The sequence below is a fragment of the Mesoplodon densirostris genome, chromosome 9 (assembly GCF_025265405.1).
Source record: "Mesoplodon densirostris isolate mMesDen1 chromosome 9, mMesDen1 primary haplotype, whole genome shotgun sequence".
NCBI lineage: Eukaryota > Metazoa > Chordata > Mammalia > Artiodactyla > Ziphiidae > Mesoplodon > Mesoplodon densirostris.
The window spans coordinates 54,322,455-54,346,196 of record NC_082669.1 but is presented as its reverse complement, the minus strand read 5'-3'; the positions used below and the strand labels follow the sequence as shown (position 1 = coordinate 54,346,196).

Sequence of the window (23,742 nt, the reverse complement as noted above, 5' to 3'; positions counted from 1 at the left end):
AGGCTAAAAAGTCAAAAACACTGTGCTGACAAATTCAGTGTCTGGTGAGAGCTGGCTTTCTTGTTCACAAACAGCCTAATTCTTGCCATGTCCTCTCGTGGTGGAAGGAGTGACAGAGCTTCCTGAGGTTTTTTTGTTGTTGTTGTTTTGCGGTACGCGGGCCTCTCACTGTTGTGGCCTCTCCTGTTGCGGAGCACAGGCTCCGGACGCGCAAGCTCAGCAGCCATGGCCCACGGGCCCAGCCGCTCCATGGCACGTGGGATCCTCCCCGACCGGGGCACGAACCCGCGTCCCCTGCATCGGCAGGCGGCCTCCCAACCACTGCGCTACCAGGGAAGCCCTGCTTCCTGGATCTCACTCCCCAATAAGTATTGGCATTTAAGCTTTGTCTCAGACTCTGTATATTGGGGACCCAGTATGCCACCATGTGGCATGGTGATAACCTTTGGCAGCCAGTGGCATTTTAATTACTGAGGTTCTCATCTGTGATTTAATGGAGTTAGTTACAGGTGGAAAGTAAGATTTGGGGGATTATACTTTGCTTTTAGCACCTGAATGGTAGTGGAATAATGATAATCATATGAATTGTGGAGAGGGCTTTTTTTTTCATGTCTTTAAATTGAGTTTTTTATTTTGAGATCAACGTAGATGCATATGAAGTTGTAAGAAACACAGAGAAATCCAATGTACACTTTATCCCTCAATAGTAATATCTTATAAAAGAGCCAAAATATTGACATTGTCACAGTCAAATTTCAGAACATTTCCATTGCCACAAGGATACCTCATGTTGCTCTCTTACAGCCATACCCACTTCCCTCTCTCACCCACAGACTCCTTATCTCCTGGCAACCACTAATCTGTTCTCCATTTCTACAACTTTGTCATTTCAAGAATGTTATATCAATGGAATCATACAGTCTATAAAATTTGGAATTGTTTTTTCACTTAGCATAATTATCTAGTGATTTATCCAAGTCATTGTGTGTCAATGGTTTGGGTTTTTTTTTAATTTAATTAATTAATTTATTTTTGGCTGTGTGGGGCCTTCATTGCTGCATGCGGGCTTTTTCTAGTTGCCGTGAGTGGGTGCTACTCTTCGTTGCGGTGCGTGAGCTTCTCATTGCAGTGGCTTTTCTTGTTGCAGAGCATGGGCTCCAGGCGCGCGGGCTTCAGTAGTTGTGTCACGCAGTCTCAGTAGTTGTGGCTCACAGACTCTAGAGCGCGGGCTCAGTAGTTGTGGTGCACAGGCTTAGTTGCTCCACGGCATGTGGGATCTTCTCGGACCAGGGATCAAACTCGTGTCCCCTGTGTTGGCAGGTGGATTCTTTAACCACTGCACCACCAGGGAAGTCCCTGGTTTGTTCCTTTTCATTGCTAAGTAGTAGTTCAATGCATGGGTGTACTATAGTTTGTTTACCATTCACCCATTGAAGGATATCTGAGTTGTTTCCAGTTTTTGTTTTGATTTTTAATTTAATATCATTGTGGCTAGAGGATAAATTCTCTAGTAATTTAACATTTAACTTTTAAATTGAATCAGATTAAAATAAATTTAACATTTAATATTTTAGGTGATCCCACGGGATTGAGCAACCAGTCACACATAGGAGAGAGCCAACTCAATGTTGCATCTCTTTTTCTGGTTCTTCCTGCTTTATTACCATTGTCTCTCATTCTTGCCCCCTGGGGCATACTCTCCAATAAGGTATTGGCACATAAGCCTTTTTCTCAGGTTCTGCTTTCTAGTAAAGCCAGGCTGAGACACATGTTATTCAGTGTTAGCCTATTTTGGTTGTTAGCATAATCTCAGAACCTGTTCTGTGTGCTAGTGCTCATAGTCAAATAGAAGGTACGTAGAGGCGGGAAATCTGTAAAGGACCTTCAGACGTTAGTTTAGATGTTTTTGTCCTTGGTAATTCCTTGGGGCCCAAAGAATACAGGAAATTATTAAAGTTAAACCTGCACTCTAAGAGAAAATGTATAGTATAGGAATTTAAAACAGGGCAACACAATAGGAAATTCGTTTTAGAAAAATCATCCTGAGATAAATGATTTAAGATATCGTATCTTTAAATTCTTAATTAAAGATAGAAAAATCATGTCTTGAAATCTTTAGATGAAGTTAATCATCATGGTTTGCATGAACTCTGGAGAAATTAGGATTTGGTAGATATCGTGAACTGAACAAAAGCTTAACCAATAAACTGTACTTTATTTAGCAGACTGGCTGGCTGGGATCTTTGGGGTTTTTGTTGTTGTTGTTTGTTTGTTTGTTTGTTTGTTTGCGGTACATGGGCCTCTCAGTGTTGCGGCCTCTCCCATCGCGGAGCACAGGCTCCGGATGCACAGGCTCAGCGGCCATGGCTCACGGGCCCAGCCGCTCCGCGGCACGCAGGACCCTCCCGGACCGGGGCACGAACCCGCGTCCCCTGCATCAGCAGGCGGACTCCCAACCACTGTGCCACCAGGGAAGCCCTGGGATCTTTGGTTTTATACAAGTTTATTGTCAGATACTCATGAATTCAGAGAATAATGAGAAGAGAGAAATCATGTCTGGTAGAATTTTCCAGTCTTGAGAGTGACTCAGGTATTTCCAAGGCCCAGCAACCTTTCATCAGAGGAAGGGGATAGAAACTATGTGAAACTTCTGATGTCCTCAGAAGGACTTTGGAGGAGCAGGGTTGGAACTGATCTTGATAAGGGTTGGAAGTGATCTTGATAAAGTTGCTGCTGCAACTTTGTGACGTATGAGGAACCCACTGTTTCTCAACTGGGGATGAGCCCAGAGCCAGGGAAGATTTCTGAGTTCAGAATATTGAGAGCCTCTGGATCCTTCAGCAAGAGAGGTGGGAAGAGGTCTGAGAGCAGCCATTCTGAGCATTTGTGTTACATATTGAATTTTCTCAACCCTAACAATATTTCACATCAATGCCAGTTTAGAAGTCTTGAAGTGCTCTTATAACAGCAGTACCCTCAAATAGAGAAAACCAAAGAATTAGCTAGGTTGATCCAGCCAGACAATTATATCTGCTACCTACTCATAAATTAAAATTCTTAGATGTGAAGAAGTATACGGTAGTCAACTTTTAAGATTTATATGAATTGCGATACCTTTTATAGTATATTTGTATATCAAACCACTGTGAATGTCCTTATGAGTGCTAAATTGGGCATGAATAGAGAGCAATGGATAGCAACTCAAGAAACTGAACTTTTTGGTCTTATGATTGGTCAAAGTTGAAAAACAGAAATGTAGATGCTCCATTCCACTGCTGGGCTCAGATCTCTGATACTCTCTCTATTGCCATTTGGGATGGGAAAGACTTGCATCCTGAAGATTGTACTATCAGCAGCCATGAATTCAGTAACCTAAAACTTTGACAGTCATCCCAAATGAGAGGGGAAGTCTGGCCAAGAGCCCAGCAAAAAGATTCAAGGTGACAGAAAGTAGTGGAGTATTCAAGTGGGGAAACTGTAAATCTTCTCTAAAGGCCAGAACCCTACTCTGGGAATGGTAGAAATTAACACTAATGAGGGTTTTTAGAAGGTATTGGAATGCCTTGTGAATGGGCTGTGGAAAGCACTGGTACTTTCTCAGTAGTATCACCTCAGGGTACTTAGGAAATGCATGGTGATTGTACCTCTGAACTCTGGCTAAACTGAAGAAAAGAGGAATATATACATTACAATTCTGTTATGTATCTCACAGATTTGACAGGAAAGTTAAAGACCTTGGCTCAGATCATGAGCAGGATTCCAGCAAGACTGGAAAGCAGACGACATATCTAAGGTTGTACCCCAGGGTTGCACTGCAGTGACTGAGCCCATACTGACTCCACCACTGTGGATTATCTCTAACTTTCTATGTCTTCCTGTTTCTTCCTCCACATTCAAAATGCCAGGTAAGGAAGGAAACATCTGGTATTTTTTAGTTTTCATGGTGGGGTAAAGCTTCTGTCTCTTACAAACACTCATGTGCTGTGAGTTCTTTTTGTTTTAAACAATATGAATGGGATTTATTTGCTGCACAAAGATCACTGGCAAATACCTATTCCCACTACACCACTGACTGCCCAATATCTCACATGCATTCTTCCCCTCATAATTGCACTTCACTGGGAAAGTTTGTGAAGTATTGGAGTTATTTATTACTTACTTTTCAAAAAATAGAACTTCTTTTCCTATCTATCAGAGCCTGGAGTTTTCTTTTGGGGAAGGATTTTTATTAATAATTTAGTTTCTTTATCATCAGTCTACCTCATAGAAATTGTGAATATTTGACTATTATAGATCAATTTAGGTTATCTATTTCTTCTGTAAGTTTTGATAAGTGGTATTTTCTAGAAATCTATAGCATCTATTTTCTCATATTTATTTGCATAAAATTGTTTATAATATCTTGACATCTTCTTATTTACTGTTAATGCCTTAAAGATCTCTAGTGAGATTCATCCTTTTCAGTCCTGATATTCTTATATTTATGCATTCTCTCTTCTTGATTAGTATTGTTATGTGTTTATCAATTTTCAACAAACTTTTGGTGATTTTTGATATCAGAGGCTTGTTGCCTACTTCATTATTTTCTACCTTATTTTTATTATTTCTTTCCTTGTGCTTCTTTGGGTTTATTTTACAGGTTTTTAATCTTCACTTCTTGAGACTTCTGGTTTTAGCTGTGACATGTCAAGAGCTTGGAAGTCATCACTCTTACCCTTATATCAAGAAAAAATATTTAGAAGGCATGGACCATACTAGCAACCAACTTATCCTAATGGGAAATTTATACTACACACCAACCAACAATAGCAAAAGATGCAATATTTTCAAGTGCAGGTAGAATTTACAAAGAAAGTACATTTGCTGGGCCATAAAACAAATCTCAGTACATTTTAAAGGATTGAAATATTTTAGACTATCTACCATTTTATGGATTATCAAAAAATCTAAGCTTAGCCTTCATCATCCAAAGAGTCTCAAAGTCCAAAAAACTACAGTAACTCTTCATCCAGAAAAAAAAAAAAGACAAACTCATAAATATATTTCCTAGTTCATGAAAACAATGCTACTAAGAAGCTATTTCTCTAGTTTCCTTTTCAGTTTCTTAAAGTTGCACCAGCTTTCCTTTAAACTCTGTTTATGACAAGGGAACAAAATAATAATTTCACTCTCGTATATGACTAAATAAAGAGAAAACTCCAAGAGGCTAAGAGGTTGCCTGTTACTATAGGAATATATAACACTGAAAATCAAATACCTGGTCATCCAGGAAAAGTGCCAAGATTTCAGGTAGGCATACCTGACTACTAGGAGAGAACCCTAATAGTAAACTAATTAGAATCCATGTTAACAAGTAAAGGTTGAAGTGCAATCTGTTATGTAGAAGCTTCTTACGCCTGCAGGAGCTGATAGAGAGGGAAAATACCTGGCTTCAGGACACTGACACCAACATCCATAACAGAATTAATACACTCTCGGTGAGGCCAAAGAGGATCCCCTCTCACCTCTGTGAGGAGAAGTTAGAAGAGGAATGGTATCAAGGAGCAAGGTGAGAGTGATGTGGGGACCATGAACACTCAACCTTGGGTAAGGATGGTATAACTATCACCCCAGCAAGAAGAGGAGGCCAGGCCTCTTCCATGGATCTAAATTTCAAGCTGCTAAAATTTAGACTTGTTGGACCTAATCAGTGTGATGCAGAAAAGCACAAAGAAAAAGGTGGGGCACTGTTGGAGATGGGTTGGTGGTTCAGATTCTGAAGCAGAGGACAAAGGACAGCTCCCTGTAAGGGGTAGAAAGAAATCTAGCGAGACCTAATCTGATGTAGGATAAGCTGGGGATGCCTCTGGAGGTCACTCTGCACCCCCTTCCCTCACCTATTTCTAAACCTTGAGTCAGACCTAACGCAGAGGAAGAGAAGGAAACTTTTTTAAAAGCAAAACCATGAACAAGAGTTACGCTAAAATAAAATAAATTTAATTTAAAAAAAGAGTTACGCTAAGATGAGATCAATATGGCAGTATAAACTGATTGATTTTTCACATGTACTCCATTTGCAGTACTTCACTCAGCCTCACCTCATCCAGAGTGGATCTGGATGAACCCGAATGACTGACAGTCTGCTTTGCTAAAGGAACCAGATTCTGGGAAAGGGGTCAAAAAGGTAAAAATTACAAATTACTGACTGAAGGAGGATAGAAAGATATTTTCCCCAAGGATTATTAAGGCTTGGGCATATGGGATAGCCCTGTCAGCCTAGATAAAAGATCATAAATATACTAAGTAGCTGTGAAGACAAACAGAAGAGAGTAAAGGAGCCACTTCCAAATTTCTGAACTCCTCTGGATTCATATGGTGTTGGAAGATACAGCTTTAATCTGAAATACAGAATATTTCTTTTCAGTCTGTGTGTGTGTTTGACAACCAAGCAGCAAAGCTGTTTAATAATTTACTGTATCACTTCTACTTCCACTATTAAGGAAGTTGTATTGGAATAATTGCCAGATATGCAACAGAAGATACAAAACATGCTTACCCTTCAGAGTATATGAGATTGTCTGTTTATACAACTCCTGTCATCCTACATCTTACACTTGGTATTATTATTTTTTCCAAAACAGTTATTTGATTCTATTTTTGAATATTTAAAAATATGGTTCATAATATCTAGAAATTTACCAAAGTCTAGCTTTAGAAACTAAGGGGATGTGACATAGACAGCTGATTGTCCCCCAAACTCTAATCTCTCTTTTCTATACAATAGAGTTGTGGCTGGGCTCCCGTGGGCCCTACTAGAGACTACTTTTTCTAGCTGCTCTTTTAGCTAGGTGAGGTCATGTGACTGAATTCTTGCCAGTGAAGTGTGTATAGATGTGACCTGTGCTGTTTCAACATCTGAGCCTAAGACAGTGGGCTTGCACGTCACTTTCTCACTTCCTGCAAACTATAGGTCCCTCACCTGTGACTCAGCTTCCACTCGGCTGATGAAGACCTGCTCTGACAAAGCAACAGGGTGCAAGGAACTCAAGTCTCTGAGTAAGCACCTTGACCAGAGCTACCTAGAGCCCCCCAGCCTGGAGTGCTCACTGAACAGGTACAATGTGAGATTAATATACCTCCATTGTCTTTAAACCACAGTATTTTGGAACCCTTTGGTTCTACTGCCTCAGCCTTTGACCAAGCTTATAACACAGATTTAAGTAAAAAGTAGAGTGACTTGGCAGGTGGGAATTTTACTTTCCTCTGATTTTTTTATTTTGTAAATTAGTAACCTAAATGATTGACTATATATTTTTTTCAGTTTAACAAAGACATTGCAATTTTTTTATAGTCAGAAACTGAGTAGAGGTGCTTAGCACCTCTATGAATCTTGAGAACAGCTCTTATCAGATCATAGAACCATCAAATTATATAACCTGGGCAGGGTTAAATTAGGAGCTTGGCATTAACAGATACACATTACTATATATAAAATAGAGAAACAACAAGGTCCTACTGTATAGTACAGGGGACTGTATTCAATATCTTGTAATAACCTATGGTGGAAAAGAATCTGGAAAAGAGTATATATATTATATATAACTGAATCACTTTGCTATATACCAGAAACTAACACAACATTGTATATCAACGATACTTCATATTTTTAAAAATTATATAAACTGGCTCTGAAAGTGATAAAAGAAATATACTGCCTTCAGTGAGGAAGTGACCTAACCAAGATCTCAAAAATTTGCTCAAAAATATGTATCAGAGTGTCATTATCTTTCTACCTGCCCCTACCAAGTGCATGTACATGTGGGGGAGGTGCACACAAACACACACACTCTCACGTGGAAAGGAAAGGCCCCCATAGTTAGGAATTTAAAGAGAATGATCAAAACTTTCCATGAAAAGGTCAAAGCTCATCACACAAATGAAAAAATAAAAACTGAAAAAATAAACATAGAGTGAAGTTAAAAGTAGCCCTCTGCTAAGAGGCCATTTTGTTTTGTTTTGTTTTGTTTTGTTTTGTTTTGTTTTTTTTGTGGTACGCGGGCCTCTCACTGTTGTGGCCTCTCCTGTTGTGGAGCACAGGCTCCGGACATGCAGGCTCAGCGGCCATGGCTCACGGGCCCAGCCGCTCTGCGGCATGTGGGATCTTCCCAGACCGGGGCACGAACCCGTGTCCCCTGCATCGGCAGGCAGACTCTCAACCACTGCGTAAGAGGCCTTTTTTTTTTTTTTTTTTTTTTTTTTTTTCTTTTTGCGGTATGTGGGCCTCTCACTGTTGTGGCCTCTCCCGTTGCGGAGCACAGGCTCCGGATGCGCAGGCCCAGCGGCCATGGCTCACGGGCCCAGCCGCTCCGCGGCATATGGGATCCTCCCAGACCGGGGCACGAACCCGTATCCCCTGCATCGGCAGGCGGACTCTTAACCACTTGCGCCACCAGGGAGGCCCAGAGGCCATTTTTAATGGTTAATTTCCACTGCCTCTAGAGAGTCCGAGCACGTTCTCCATTGTCTTTGCAATGGTTAATCATTCATAACCAGTCTCGTGCAATTTGCAGATAGGATTGGTATGTTTTTCTTCCTTAACACTCAGTGCTACAAAAGAGTCCATAAACATTGTTTGCAAAGCTGACCATGTTTAGGATTCAGAGTACGTCCCATGATTTTGATCACCACCATTGGTAAGAATAACAAACTTCAGCATCGGTGCCTGATTAAAACCTTCAAAGGGCCAGTGTGCAGCAAGGGGTGGAGTTAGACGGGCGAGGGAGGGTGATTGCAGGAGGCATATAGATGTGGTAGTGGGAGGTCAGAGACCCAGCTAAGCACGGCCCCTAACAGACTGCCTCAGGGACAGGAGCAGGTGGCAGGGAGGAAATGGCTGGGAATGAGTGCAGGGGAGGCCTCTGAGGATGCGAGTGTATTATCATATTCTGCTCATTTTACCCGACCCCTCATATTTATTGTCTTGGATTTAATATGCTGATTTGTACCACCAACTCCCCAAGTTTTGATTTCTATAGAGACAATTATCAGGACATGCATGCATGCATGTGTGTTACTCTAGGGGAGTTTTTAGGAACTCTCCTTCTGACATGGGATATTATTCTTTTTTTCCCCTTCCTTTTGGTATCTCTTGAAGTAATTATGTTTTCCCATTGCCTTTTTGTGCAGCTTTCTTCCTTTAACACTAACAGCTCAACAGCTGCTACTGTTTTGTCTTATTCACCATCTCCCAACATCAGAAATAGAGAATTAAAACCAAGCAAGACAAGACAAAAACCAAATATTTCATGTAGACATGAAACTCTATAAGAACACAATTCTAAGAACATAATTCGAAATCATAAATAGTTCACAAGATTTAATAATAAAGCTCACTATGTATGCGACATTTTTCTAATGCTTCATACATGCTAACTCTAATTCTCAGGGCTGCCCAGTGAAGTAGGTACTGTCAATATCCTTATTTGACAAACGAAGAAACTGAGGCACAGAGAACGTAAGTAACTTGTCCAAGGTCAAGTGAATATTTATATGATTAGGCACCCTGGCCCAAATTCTAATTTTAAGGAGTCTGCGTGCAAAATCCAGTCATAGCCGTCTTGATAAAACCCCAAAGTAAGATACACGGAGGCTATATTGCAAGTGAAGCACTTGGGTTCTTATATCAAATATCCTGATTTAGGGTCCTGGCTTTACTCTTTACATGCTATGAGAGCTTGAACAAGTTACTTAACCTCACTGGGCCTGGGAATGATGATGATGAAATCTAACACATGGGAAAGAGCCTAGCGCATAGTAGGTGCTTGGAAAATATTTGTTGAATGTCAGTTGCCATAATAGAACAGCACATAGTGACAAGAGGAGCAAAATTGTGATTTATTAAAGCCAAGCCTGACTGCCTTTTTAGTCTTTCAAAACCGCCTCATTTCTCCAACACTTGAGGTTTATGAATGTATCATATCCATAAAGCATAAAATACACTGATATTGCTTTAATGATTATGTTTCAACCAATAAAAATGGTCTCCCTTTCCCCCTTCTTCTGCCACAAGTAGCATGCTCATTTACAGGATATCCAAATGTTTAAAGAATAGGTGGCAATTTATGAATAGTGGTTAAAATACTGATTTCCCCAATTTTTTTCCTGCCTTAAATAATGTTCATCCATAAATGATACCTGATAGAATATTTGTAGAACAAAAATCTATATCTGATTTGGAGAAAATGGCTCAAAATGTTGGTTCTGATTCTGACCTTAGGCATTGCGGTATGAGACGTCTATGTAGGATTTCACACAGGAAAAAAAAAACAAGGAAACCTAAAGAACTGTGAAATTCAAAGGGCCACTGAGGCTATGTGTCTAGTAAATTCATGAATAGGACCCTTTATTTTTGTGAATGTGTCAACTCCAAGTTATTTCTTCACACATGGGTAAAATTCCTGGAATTCCATTGGAAAATGTTTAATGATGAATCTTGATGTCTGAAAATAAAAGCAAACCATAAGCTTCCCAAAGGAGATGGGAACATTTAAAAACTGTTAGTAAGCCAATTAACATCTATCCAATGTACAAAAGTGTTTGAAATAATAAGTGACCGTGTACTTTATCTTACACAAGAGCAAATCTCAAAGTTTACTGACTCCCTGTCTCTATTTTTTTTTCTTTTGTTTTCTTTATTTATGGTCCTTTGGAACTTCTGTCAAATTTCCAACTTTTCTGGGAAATTTTCTGTCTCTCTTTTTCTCCACTCCACTATAGAAATGAAACATGAAATATATTACTTGTTGGCTTTGTTGAACATTACTTGGATGCCTATTAATTTGTTGACCTGAAATGTTTCAAAAGAGTTTTCTCAAAATACACATATTTATCTGTATTTGTAGTTCTTTGACTGTAAAGAAAAATAGATTTTCAGACTCTTATTAACGATGGCTAATCATCCCATTTAGCATTCTCTTGTATGACCTTATTCCTATTTGACAAGTTAGAATGTTATGAAACTATTTGAACAGTTCAGCAATTTATCTCCATCAACCTGAGCCTTTGGTGAGGGGGAAAGTTTGACTTAAAAATGATAATATAATATTAAGAATGTCAAAGTAATAAAAGACATACTATAGCTTTAGGCAGCTTATGATATTTTATATTCTATCACTTTTAGTCAATATGGCAAGAAAACCTTAACAAGAAAAGATATTTTAAAAAGAGACCGTTAAATATAATTTCACTAACAAAAGATTAAAAGTTGAAGTCTAATTTTCAAAATACTATGAAAAAATTTATTCATTACTGTTGTTAAATAGTTTCATGCAAAGTAAGAAAAGCAAAGCAAAAAGATGACCCCAAGGCTCAATGACAAATGGACATACAGCTAACTTTTAAAAATATTTATGAATCATCCTTTATCAACCTCAGACTTATTCAATATTTGAATGCACATACATGTGTATTTGCAACAATAACGAGTTCGCTTCAAAATATCAATTTGAAAATCTTTCAAAATATGGTAGATACAACCAAGAGGCAAAGAAATGCTCCAAGTGAACCTTAAGATCTTGTTCTTATAGGAGAATATTAAAACATTAAAGGCTTTCTAATGTGTTAATTGGTTTTCATGCTAAAAACTTATTAAGTGGAAGATGATCTCTTTCACTATCTTCCCATAAACTAAACATATTTTACAGTTAGGCCATATTTTTAGAAATAGTCTGGCCAATAATGTGAATTGTATTATCCTTTTGTTTCCAAACTGGTCCTCAAACACAGAGCGCAAGGAGAGACTAAAGACAGAGGCCACTCCAGATTGGCGGGTGGCAGTTTTAATAAGCAAGGGAACTTACATGTGGCATTTGTCTTGGCGGCCACAAGATGAGTAGATCTCCACATCTACCAGGCAGAATCTTAAAAGCTGATATAGAGCCCTTAACTGGATTCAGTCACATATTCAGTCCAGATGGCCTCAACAATACATTGCTCTCTCAAGGCTGTGTCCTTGAAATGGCTCCCACTGTGGGAACAGTGAGCAGAATATGCATTCCAAGGACAAGGGACGGGGTGAGGAAACTACCATTGCCTGATTCCCTCGCTTCAGCTCTTGTGTCAACAGGCAGTCATGTCCTCTCAATGACCTCCTCCAACATACCCTCTACAAAGAATTTAATCTGAATACTTAGCAAATGTAGGAGAGCAAGGACCTGGAGGTCACAAGGGCACCCACTGGCCACATGGCTCTATCCTGTCATCCCTACCATGTGGGACACCTCCCTGGAGGATAGACAAGGGCAGTGTACATTTTCAGTTCCAGAGAAGACTGTAGCATATCATTATAAGATCCCTTGGGAAGGATTCCTTCATGGCTCATTGCATCTCAATGGAACCAGAGTGTCACAATAACCACCTAAGTGGTATGTGCCAGAAGTGGTGTGCAGGAAGAGAGGCATGTGATAGTAGGTATTTATCCAGGAAGTGAGAAGGCACAATCATCTCTATCCATCCTCGCTCCATCCTTATCCTGACTCCTTTTTTAGCACTTCATGTATCCACAGCTTATTGTTTCTAATGTCTAACTTGTATATCATACCCACTTCCAGATGATAAGATTTCGAGTACCTTTAGGGAATTTCAAAAGGAAGAAGGTTATAATATAAACCTCTATTCTTTTAAGTGACTTAATGCTGTTACCGGCCTATTCCTGGTATCTAACAGGCTTGTTGGAACACATAATGCATATTCATCATATGCATATACATCATATGTATTTAGAAAGTAAGGATAAATTCCAAAGAAAAAAAGTCCATAATCTTATCATCTAAAATATCCACTGTTAACATTTTTTGTGTAACCATTCAGTCTTTTTTCTATGCGCATCCACATAATAATAATGTCTAACATTAATTTAGTGTTTACTTGGTGCTGATCACTATACCAAGTTCTTTATAAGCATCATCTCATTCAGTTCTTATTAAAATCTTAAGAGATGGGCCCTATTATGCCCATTTTACAGGTGAAGACATTGAGGCTTAAAGGATTTAAGCAATTTGGACAGAATCACACAGCTAGTGAATCATAGGCACTAGTTTTAACCCAGGTATGCCTGACTCCAGAGCCTATGTTCTTGACTTCAATGTAATATTTCTGATTTATACATGCCTTTAATACTAGAAAATTGTATTTTATAAGGTGTGTTTTATAATCCCTCTTAAAGTATAACTCTATAATGAAGTAAGCATATGAAGGAAGAGGAGTGAGAAACGTAATATACAAAATTTGTATTCTAAAATACATAAAATATTTAGATTTCACTTAAATGGTCACGATATTCAGAGTTAGCACATGAGAAATAACAAATAATGAAGCATCGTAAAAAATGCTCAGACTTTCTGGTTAAAGGCACATAGTATCAATGTATATTGATACATTGTAATTATTATACATATGTAATTATTTATTTTAAAAAACACAGATGACTTTTTTAAAGCATTGGGAGAGCTATTAGGATCAATCTTTCCAAGGAGCAATTACAAGAACTATGAAAATATGTTTCTAGGAAATAATCTAGAGATGTAATTTACCAAAATTGTGGTTTAATTTCTTTTGGCAAGGTAGGTTATTTGATTCCTAGAAATAGAAATTTGAAATAACATGTAACGAGGTAGAACACAATGAAGAATGTAGATACTGATTTCACAGCTGGAAAAAATAAAGATTTATATTTAGACACTGATGGAATGTGAATTTAAAATGACATAAATAATTTATGTTTTATAATCATTGGATTTTCTTCCATACATATAAGTGCTTAAAATGATTTTTTTAAGATCCAAACACTTCTATTTTTTCTGTATAGATATTTTCATGGTTGCATTTAATGATTGATTGTTAAAAACATATGCATTTTGGCTTAGCATCGTCCTCAAAACAAAAGCTGATGGAAAGAAATGTAAGGAGGAAGGGGAGGGGCAAAGACACATGGTGGCAAAAGTGAAGGAGGTGGAAGTATGGGTAATTATAATACAATTATATTACAAATATAGGTAATTATAGTAGAATTGGTGTTGTACTTGGAAGTTATTCAAAAAGCATTTAGAGAAATCTAAAGCTATACAGCAGACACCTCTGAATTCATTCTTCCAAAACTGAAGGCAAATTCTGTGTGTGTATTTATTTATTGCAGGGTTTTTGCACCTACTATATAAAAACATAAGCAATGTCCCTTGATGAAAAGTGTCCAGAAGACAAAAAGCAGGAGTTGCTTTAGACATTGGAATCATTGACTTCCCAATAAGTCACTCTTTAATTTCTAATAAATCTTCAAACACTAATAATGCACCTGTTTCGGGACATCTATTATTGTTTTGATTTGGCACAAACAGACCAACTTCAGTCATATAATAGAAAAATGCATAAAATATATCCTACCTGGTATATATCCCATACAAAACTGTGTTATGACATTGGGCAGTGCTTTAGTTTCCTCACAGGTTTTTATTTTGAACATGACGTAGAGCACATGTCATCCTAACTAGAGAACATTTTCAAGCATTTTTTCTTCTTTGGGCCCCCTTCTTTTTTTTTTTTTTTTTTTTTTTGCGGTACGCGGGCCTCTCACTGTTGTGGCCTCTCCCGTTGCAGAGCACAGGCTCTGGACGCGCAGGCTCAGCGGCCATGGCTCACGGGCCCAGCTGCTCCGCGGCATGTGGGATCTTCCCGGACCGGGGCACGAACCCTTGTCCCCTGCATCGGCAGGCGGACTCCCAACCACTGCGCCACCAGGGAAGCCCCCCCACTCCCCCTTTCATTTTAAATAGCTGATTCTGATGGCTCACATTTCTTTTCTGTGTTTTTAGAGCCTTTGGACCACTGAGGTGGATTTTCAGTTTATCTCCTGCAACCAAGATATAATTAACTGAGGAATAACTTCCAGAGGAGATTCTCTGGCAGATGTGAGGGCATCTGGTGTACAGAAGTTCTGTTGGAACCTGTGTGAAGTGGGGCCCTAGGAAAGTAAGTCAGACAAAGGAGCCAGCTGAGGGACCCTGCCTGTATTCAGCACTACTGAATGACAGGTGCACAAAGGCAAAGGAATCTCTGTCTTGAAGGCTAGTAGTGACTCTAAGGTCTGACCTCAAGTCTGGTTATGTCAAGATTGGACACTGAATTTAGAGGGCACAAAGCTCTACTTTTTGTACTTTTCATGCAGGCTGGATTAATTATAGCAAACTATAGCTAAGATTTATTGAGCATTTTAAATTACATGCTAGGGACTGTGTCAAGTGCTTCACACGGATTAACTCATTGCCCCTTTTTGCCTTCTAGGAGACGTGGGTCTTCGAGGAGTCTAGTAACGTGTACAAATATACAAAAGCAGTAAGTGGTAGACAAGTTCACACCCAGACAGTCTAATTCCAGAACTGGGGAGCTTAGCCACACCACTGTCTCTCTGGAGGCACTAAAGCAACCTCCTAATGGCTATAGCAAGTTAGGAATTTGCCCATTGTGTTCTTTGGTAGCCATTTTAATCTGTTCTTAAAGACCTTTCAAACTTTGAAGCAATAGCTAGATTAAGAGGTGAAACAGTTTAGTTGCAATGACCAGTTTATAATTTGTCGGGGGTATGTGGGAACTCTCTGTACTTTCTGCACAATTTTTTTGTAAACCTAAAATGCTCTAAAAAATTAAGATCTATCAATAAACATAAGGTCTATACCTCTTTTTGTGCCTGTTTTCTAACCTCATTCTCAAGTGCGTATCACCACATGACAAAATTTGCATCTAACTAAACACAAACACCCAGAACCTCTTCAACAAGACCTTCCAGATCACAAAAATTCCCAATTGGAATGCATTTTCTCCTTCTCGATCTCTCATGGCAAATGTTTTTAATTATTCTGCTTTTCCTAGTCTGCTTGGTATTAAAGCCAGTTTCTTTTCTTTAGATTTTGAGCCTCTGGAATGTAGAGACCATTTATTTCTTATTCATTTCCAGTCCCACACCCAATATCTGTACTATGCCTGAGTACATAATAAAAATAATTACAACTGCTTTTTATTGAGGGTTTAATTTGTGCCAAGCACGTATTTCAAGCTATTCGTCATGAATACGATTGACAAATTTAGACCTTCTTAATCCTGGCCTGGATTTTTACAATGAACTTCGAATTGGTCTCTTCAGACTTTGCTTGTTCCAGTCCCCTATACTTAGATACCCTCAGGTGACTCTCCTCAAGTGTCATTTCCTGCTCAAATATCTGTAATGGTGGTAGTCCATTGTCTGCTCTTCAGCATCCCTTAAGGCCCAAATCTGCTCCCCTATGAGTCTGTTATGCTCCAAAAGCTGGCTCACTCAACATTTCCTAAGTATACATAGTGCTTTCTCTTCTTTGGAGCTTTGTTTATGCCTGAAAATGTTCTCCCTTCTTCATTTCTACTGTTAAAAACCTTACCTACCCATTTCAAATATTATCCATATTCATAATACTAATGTCCTACAATCTCCCCCACTCATACCAGATGGGCTCTTATTTGAGTACTCTTAACACATTGTACGGCTTTGACCATTTCCTTATGGTTTGTCTTTAATTATATGTTGCCTTTATCTCTTTTTCCACCTTCAACTGGATTTTAACCTTACTTGTGAAAAGGGATTATATTCTCCTCAATTTTGGACCATCTGAAACTCCTAACATAACACAATGCTTTGCAGGTAGTGGACATTCATCAACCCTCGTATTGGAGAGACAGTAATACCAAGTGGGAATGTATAAGCTGTGAAGTCAGGTGGACACAGATTCTGATCTCAGGTGAATCACTCAGTAGCTGTGGAATTCAGGCAAGGTAGTTAACTTTTTTGAGACTCAGATTCATTTTCTATGGGCATGGCATTGTATCTGTTACATAGTGTTACTGAAAAATTTTAAAGGAAAATATATGTAGAGTTTGACATATATTAAGTATCTAATACATGGCAGTGGCAAGTATTTGTTTCATAGAATTTTTCTTCTGGAATAGTTTGAATTCCTTCTAACTAAAGACATTTTAACTCTCTCTTTTTTAGCCATACTTATGCTAGCAATAATTTGTCAGCAAGGCAAAATTGGAACAAGGAAGGCCATTTTATAGATAGGTATGATGTTGTATTCACAATCAGATCTATATTTATTTTGAAAATACTGTAGTACTTGTCAATTAAATAAATTCATGAATATTTATTGAGCACCCGTTTATGCATCAAACACTGTTGTAGATATTGGGGATACTGCAGTGAATGAGATATAGTCCTTGCTCTCTACTTTCATTCTAATGTGTACAATGACCCCACAGATATCTAAGAAACATGATGAAAAGCTTACTTAAAAATGGTGCCAAACCTGCATCAATTAGAATCCCCCAATCCATTTCTGGGCCTTAAAACTCGGCTGTTATGGAAGCTTTGGGGGAGTCCAAGAATGGTTACCCAGATTTTTATTAAAAATTTTTTTTCTTTTTCATATGTGCTGTTTTTTTTGTTTTTAAATTGAAGTATAGTTGGTATACAATCGTTACTGAACCACACTTGGGTCTGCTTGCCCACGCAGAGTAAAGCCAAGCTACTGACAGCCGGTTGTGGTGGAGGAAAGAAAGGGCAGCGTTTATTATAAGGCATAATACGAGGAGTCTGGGAAAGCTAATGCTCAAAAAGCCTGAAATCCCCAATGGGTTTCAGCAAAGTATTTTTAAGGGCAAGGTGAGGGAGGGGAGCCCCAGGGTACCTGATCAGCTCGTGCACAATTCTCTGATTGGTTAATGGTGAGGTAACAGGGCGGTGTCACAGGGGTTAACCTTAGGTTTAGAGGTTGTCCTTAGGCGCCAATAGGCCTGGGGGCTTCGTGCTCTCGGTCATTGAGTAGTTAACTAGTTAATGTCTTCCACCTGGGGGTTTTAGCGTCTGTAAAACAACTCAGGAAATGTGCATCAGATACTGTTACCTAGGCACTTCACAGAGGAGCTAAAGCAGAGGATATGGGGGAGGGGTCTGTCCCTGGGAAGGCCCCATTCCGTTCTGCTTGTTTACACAATATTATGTTACAGGTGTGCAATATAGTGATTCACAATTTTTAGAGGTATACTCCATTTACAGTTATAAAATATTGGCTATATTCCGTGTTGTACAATATATCCTTGCAGCTTATTTTATACATGATAGTTTGTACCTCTTAATCCCCTACCCCTATAACGCCCCTCCCCCTTCCCTCTCCCCACTGACCACTAATTTCTTCTCTATATCTGTGCGTCTGCTCCTTTGTTATATTCACTAGTTCCTCGTATTTTTTAGATTCCTTATACAAGTGATATCACAGAGTCTTTGTGTTTCTCTGTCTGACTTATTTCACTTATCATATGGAGGATATTTTGTTATACAGATATTTAAAAGCTAGGACTTTAAGAAGCAATGTTGTGGAGACAAGCTGAATATATATTTTTTCCTCTGGGAAAAATTAAGGCCAAATCTATAAGTCTTTGTGCGTAACAGATGGATCTGAGCTTTCTCTATTTCTGTTTAAATAACCTAAAGTAGTTGTCAGGGAGTGAAAGTTGTTCCATGTTCGCATGTCGGCAGGAGCTCTCACAACACTGAAGCTCTTCCGTTTGCAGCCACTTAGGCGAGTCCTACCGGTGGCACAGGGGTAGACGGATAGACCTCCCCAGGTCGGCTGCTGCCATCAGCCTCTGGGCCGGAGCCACCCGCTCGTCGCGATCCCGGGTGCGGAGGGCCCTCCCGCGGGAGGAGCGCGGGGCGTGGAGGGCGTGGGCCGGGGGCGGGGCAAGCCGCAGACTGGGTGCTCGCAGGGAGCTGTCAGTGTCAGGCTCCGGAGAGGGAGGAAGTGCTGTAGGTCCCGGAGGAGCGTGAGCCGAGCGGCCGGCGCAGCGTGAGACAGCACATCCTGCGCGCGCCGGGCCCGCCGCCCTCGGGAAGCGCACGAGCGCCGCCGCCGCCGCCGCCGCCGCCGGGGAGCCGTGGCCGCGCTCTCGAGCCCAGTTCCGCCGCCGCCGCCGACCGCGTCCAGGTAAACGGGAGGCGGGTGGTCGCGCTCCCCGGGCCGCCGCCTCCGCGCCCCTCTTCAACCCTCCCGCCCCCGGGTTGTCGGCTTCTGGAGCTGCTGGGCAGTAGTGCGGCTGTGGCAGCCGCAGCCGGACCTTGGCCTCGGCCCCCTCCCCGGGCTCCTGCGTGCTCCGCGGCGCCCGAAAGCGGCCAAATCCCCCCCCACCCCCCGCCCGGCAGCGGCAGCCCCTTGCTGCGGCTCTCCCGGCTGAGCCAGGAGGCGAGAGCAGATGAGAAAGAGTGAGTAGTGGTGTCTTCACCTTGTGGGCTGGGAGGGGCGTCCCAGTGCGCCCCGCCTCGGTTTTCTCCTGGGGAACAGAAGGTTAGCGGCAGTGAAATCCGCACCCCTCAGGGCAACCAGCTGACGGCCCCCGAGGGAGGGGGGAGCTGCAGAGGGAGGGGAATGGATGCTGTTTGAGTACATTTTCAGCTGTCTGCAAAGCTCTAAAATGCTGTTGCTACCCGCCAAGTCGAAGGAAGCGAATGTACTTCCAGCAAGGCATTAATTAAACACGCGCAAGAAGGTGCCAGTTTCTCTCACTGCTGCAAAAAAAAAAAAAAAAGTGTGGCTGGGGGATATGTTTTAGTAAACACCTTCGAGGCCACGTGCCTCTCCTTCCCCCACTCCCGCATCGCTCTGGCCTTATAAATCCGTGCGTCGTCATCATAAGGTCAGTGACCCTGGCGACACTGATGGGAACTGAGTGTGCGGGATTCTCATGACTTGTAATAAGGATGAACAGAAACCCAGGATCAGGACAGGAAATTACTTAGGAAATTAGAGGCTCAGCAAAATGCAGCAGATGGAATATATTCGTTATCCTGGACTCTCCCACATCTAGGTAAGGGGCAGAACAAGTAGCCAGCCATTTTCTTGCCTGGAATGCCTTTCAAGTGGGCACTGTAGACTTATTGTAGTTCAGGGTTGTGCAAAATTGCTTCCACATATTCCAGATTCGCAGAAAGCATAACCAACAGTAAGGCATGGTAGCTGCAGAAGACATCATATGGGTAATATTAGCACAGATATGGGTGACTGCCTCTGTATACATTTTCACTGTGGAAATTATAGAGAAACACGTTGATCAGTATTAGTAAATTTGAAATTTGCACTCAGTGCAAGTTTCGGCCTGGTGAAAAAGGACCCAAACTCTGCTCTTCTGACTATGTTTCTTAGTAAAATAAAATCATACATTGCTACCACTAAGTCATCAAATGTTCTCTTCATAGGAACCAACTCCCCAGTCTTTCTTAAGGTTTGAGGATCCAGTGCTCCAAGAGCCATTTCTTTTAAAAATCTTCTAGCATCATCACTGGTATGTTTAATTAATATAGTTGGGGGCCCAATACAGGCTTTTTTCAGCCTGTTCAACTCTGGGCCCCATTTTTGGCCCATAACATCTTCCACATCTCTCTTTTTCTTCCCTGTCTCAGGCACTGATGCACCTGCTTCCTCTCTCTTGGACCTCAGGGTTGCTGAGCTTCTGCACAGTGCCCTGGAGGAGAGGGATGGTTCAGCCCCTCCCCACACCCAGCCTTTCCTTCTCTCCTACTAGAAATAAGTCCTGAAGCTTTTTTGGTGTTACAGGTCTATATCATTAGGTATAATCACCACTAGGGATATGGGCGGAGAAGAGAAACTCAACCCACAGAACAGTGGAGCAGAGTTCTCACAAGTGGTGGTCCCTGGTCCCTAGTTTCTAATGAACTGAGATAGTAAGAAGAAGTTATCAGGCATTTCTCATCATGTTTCATGTCTAAGAGGGGGCTCTATGATCTTTGTTCCCACCCCTACTGCTTCCCCAAAGATTCCTTCCAGAGTCTACATTTAATAAATGAGCCTTTTCCGTGACTCCAGTGCTGAGTCAAGTAATTCTTGGAGATAAAGCCTGGGTGCTGCTCTGTTCATATTCAAAACAACCATGTAGATGAGTCTTGTAAAATACATGCCAAGTTTTTAAATCCAGCCACGTCTCTTAGCACAAATGTGTACAAGCTTCATCAGCAGTTACATCAGTGGGCCACTCATCCTCCCTGGTCACCTTGTTTCGTTCTGTCACCTAATAGCATCAAATGTAAAGGTCACACACACGCATTGCAAACTTAAGTATGTTCTTTCATCACCTTGTTCTCTCTATACTTTGCCCCATCAAATAAAACAAAGGTTGATAATAATATTCCGAGCACTTGAGCAGTGCTCAGTACATTTCCTAAATGTATTGCACTGCCTTTGCTGAATGTATTATATTACCAATACATTTACTAAAATGTACTGAGCACTTGACCAGGCATTGCACTTTAAACTACTTCTCATGTATTAACTTCTTTAATCCTCATAAAAATCTGATGAGGTAGATATTATTTGTAATCCTATCTGACAGGCAAGGAAACTAAGACACAAGGATGTCAAGTAACTTTCTGAAAATTGCTCGGCTAATAAGTTGTAGAGCCAGGATTTGAACCTGGGCGATCTGACAGTACTCTTCTATAGGACAGTTTATATCGGTTAATTTTCATGTATTGAATACCAGGCTCTTCCGTTATCTCATCAATCCCTATATTAATCTTATGAAGTAGACATTATTATCCATATTTTACAGATGATGAAAAACTGACTTAAGTGATATATTTAATACATAGCAGAGGTAGGATTCAAATCAGGTCTGACTCTAAAACCAGTAGTCATCCGTTTTAGCTAGCGTCCCCTGAGAGAAACAAAAAAGCTGACCTTGTCTGTTTCGTTTGGGTTTGTTGCCCATTTTCCTTGTGAGCCATTGCTATTTCTTCTAAGCCTTAAGTGTAGCCATACTTTTTTGCCAGTTGATTGGTAGGTGTGGATGATATGGCAAAACCAACGTAGGGCCATAGCTCTTTTTTTGTTTTGTTTTGTTTTTGCGGTACGCGGGCCTCTCACTGCTGTGGCCTCTCCCATTGTGGAGCATAGGCTCTGGACGCGCAGGCTCAGCTGCCATGGCTCACGGGCCCAGCCGCTCCGCGGCATGTGGGATCTTCCTGGACCGGGGCACGAACCCGTGTCCCCTGCATCGGCAGGCAGACCCTCAACCACTGCGCCACCAGGGAAGCCCGACCATAGCTCTTTTGAAGTCAGATATTGCCTTCATTCTGTCTGCTTAATGAAACTAGTAATTCCCCATAATACTTTGTGGATCTCAAATACCATGTAAATAGTTGTTCCACTGATCAGGGATCCCTTTTACTAGAAACTGTTGCGTCTTCTACATTCCCTAGAAAATATGACAAAGTATGTTGTTTTGGGGACTTTGCTGGGACCGTGAACTTCTAGGGTTCACTTCTTTTGAGAATTAACTAAAGTTAACTCCACTCTCATTACTCTGAAATTTGTAAACCATTGTCCAGGTCCATGTAAAAAATGAGTCCTCTTGACTGGGAGCTCTTCGTTGGTACCCAGGACTTGTTTCCTTTGCTTCTCTGCGGGAAGCCTGGCACCAGACTGTCAGCGTGAAGCTTACATTGTAACATAGGCGCCACTACCCAGGTGCCAGCTGAGGAGCCACATGTTTATAAAGCATCTCCTGAGTCTTTGTTTAGAGGAGTTTTCTTTTTTTTTGCGGTACGCGGGCCTCTTACTTCCGTGGCCTCTCCCGTTGCGGAGCACAGGCTCTGGACGTGCAGGCTCAGCGGCCATGGCCCATGGGCCCAGCCGCTCCGCGGCATGCGGGATCCTCCCAGACCGGGGCACGAACCCGCGTCCCCTGCATCGGCAGGTGGACTCCCAACCAGTGCGCCACCAGGGAAGCCCTAGAGGAGTCTTCTTAAGCAGGAGTCATAGGCACCATGGAGGGCAGGCATATGAGAGTTTTCAGGTGGTCACTGAACCCGATATAATTGATGCAAAACTTTATGCATTTGTGCTAAATGCAGTTTTGTAGGGAAAGACTGGGTATTTGTGACTAAAAAGAGATTAAGAACCACTGGTTCAAGTGCACTGTTCAGGAAGGCGGAGGAGCAGAGGCCATTCTGCTGAAATGTGTTGGAAACAAGGCAAACTATCCTGTTAGAACCAGCCAAGCAAAAATGTTCTTGGCTATCAGGACATTGCTGCCATTTCGCTACAGAGGCATGCTAGAGTGCCCAGGTCCAAGTACAACATATACTAATGCATGCTGCAACCAAGTGAGGTCTCCAGGACCTCAGGCAGCCCTAGCACTGCTCGCCATTCACTAGGCGCTTACCCTTTTCACACTTAGGGTTCATCGAATCTTCCCAACATCCCTGTAAGGCTGACATTTTTATCTGCATTTGACAAACAAGGAATCAGATGATTGGAAACATTAAGCCACTCGGTCAAGGCCACATGAGGCCAGTTAGTAGAAGGGATGGATTTCAAATGTAGGTTGGCCAGAGTCCAAAGCCTGTTTATACTCTTCCCAACATATTTCATTGTTTCTCTATGTGGGACACCAAAAAGTACTGTTTAGTGTAGCTTTTTATTGTGGCAGGACGGAGAGTTCCTCAAGAACACTCTCACATGCTGATAGGAAAAGCCTAAATGTGTGATCACAGGGGAACAAGAAAATTAGACATTTCTCAGCGTGGCAGAGGATAAGCGAGCCCTGCTTTCCCTTGAGGTGTGTGCTCATGCCCCACACATTTGATTCTTAGGTGTGCCCAGGTATCTTGCTGAG

At 41.2% G+C, this 23,742-nt stretch overlaps 1 protein-coding gene across 8 annotated transcripts in view; it reads left to right on the top strand.

The window, feature by feature from the left end:
• Window positions 1-18,866: 18,866 nt before the first annotated feature.
• The window catches only part of DYNC1I1 (dynein cytoplasmic 1 intermediate chain 1), a 343,604-nt gene continuing 338,728 nt past the window's right edge, over window positions 18,867-23,742 (top strand). For 6 of the 8 annotated variants that reach the window (XM_060108137.1, XM_060108136.1, XM_060108133.1 and 3 more), the window contains exon 1: window positions 18,962-19,040. The gene's annotated coding sequence lies outside the window, so the exon portion shown is untranslated. Of the gene's footprint in view, window positions 19,041-23,742 lie in introns of all 8 variants that reach the window. The other 2 variants (XM_060108140.1, XM_060108139.1) reach the window with 1 other exon arrangement.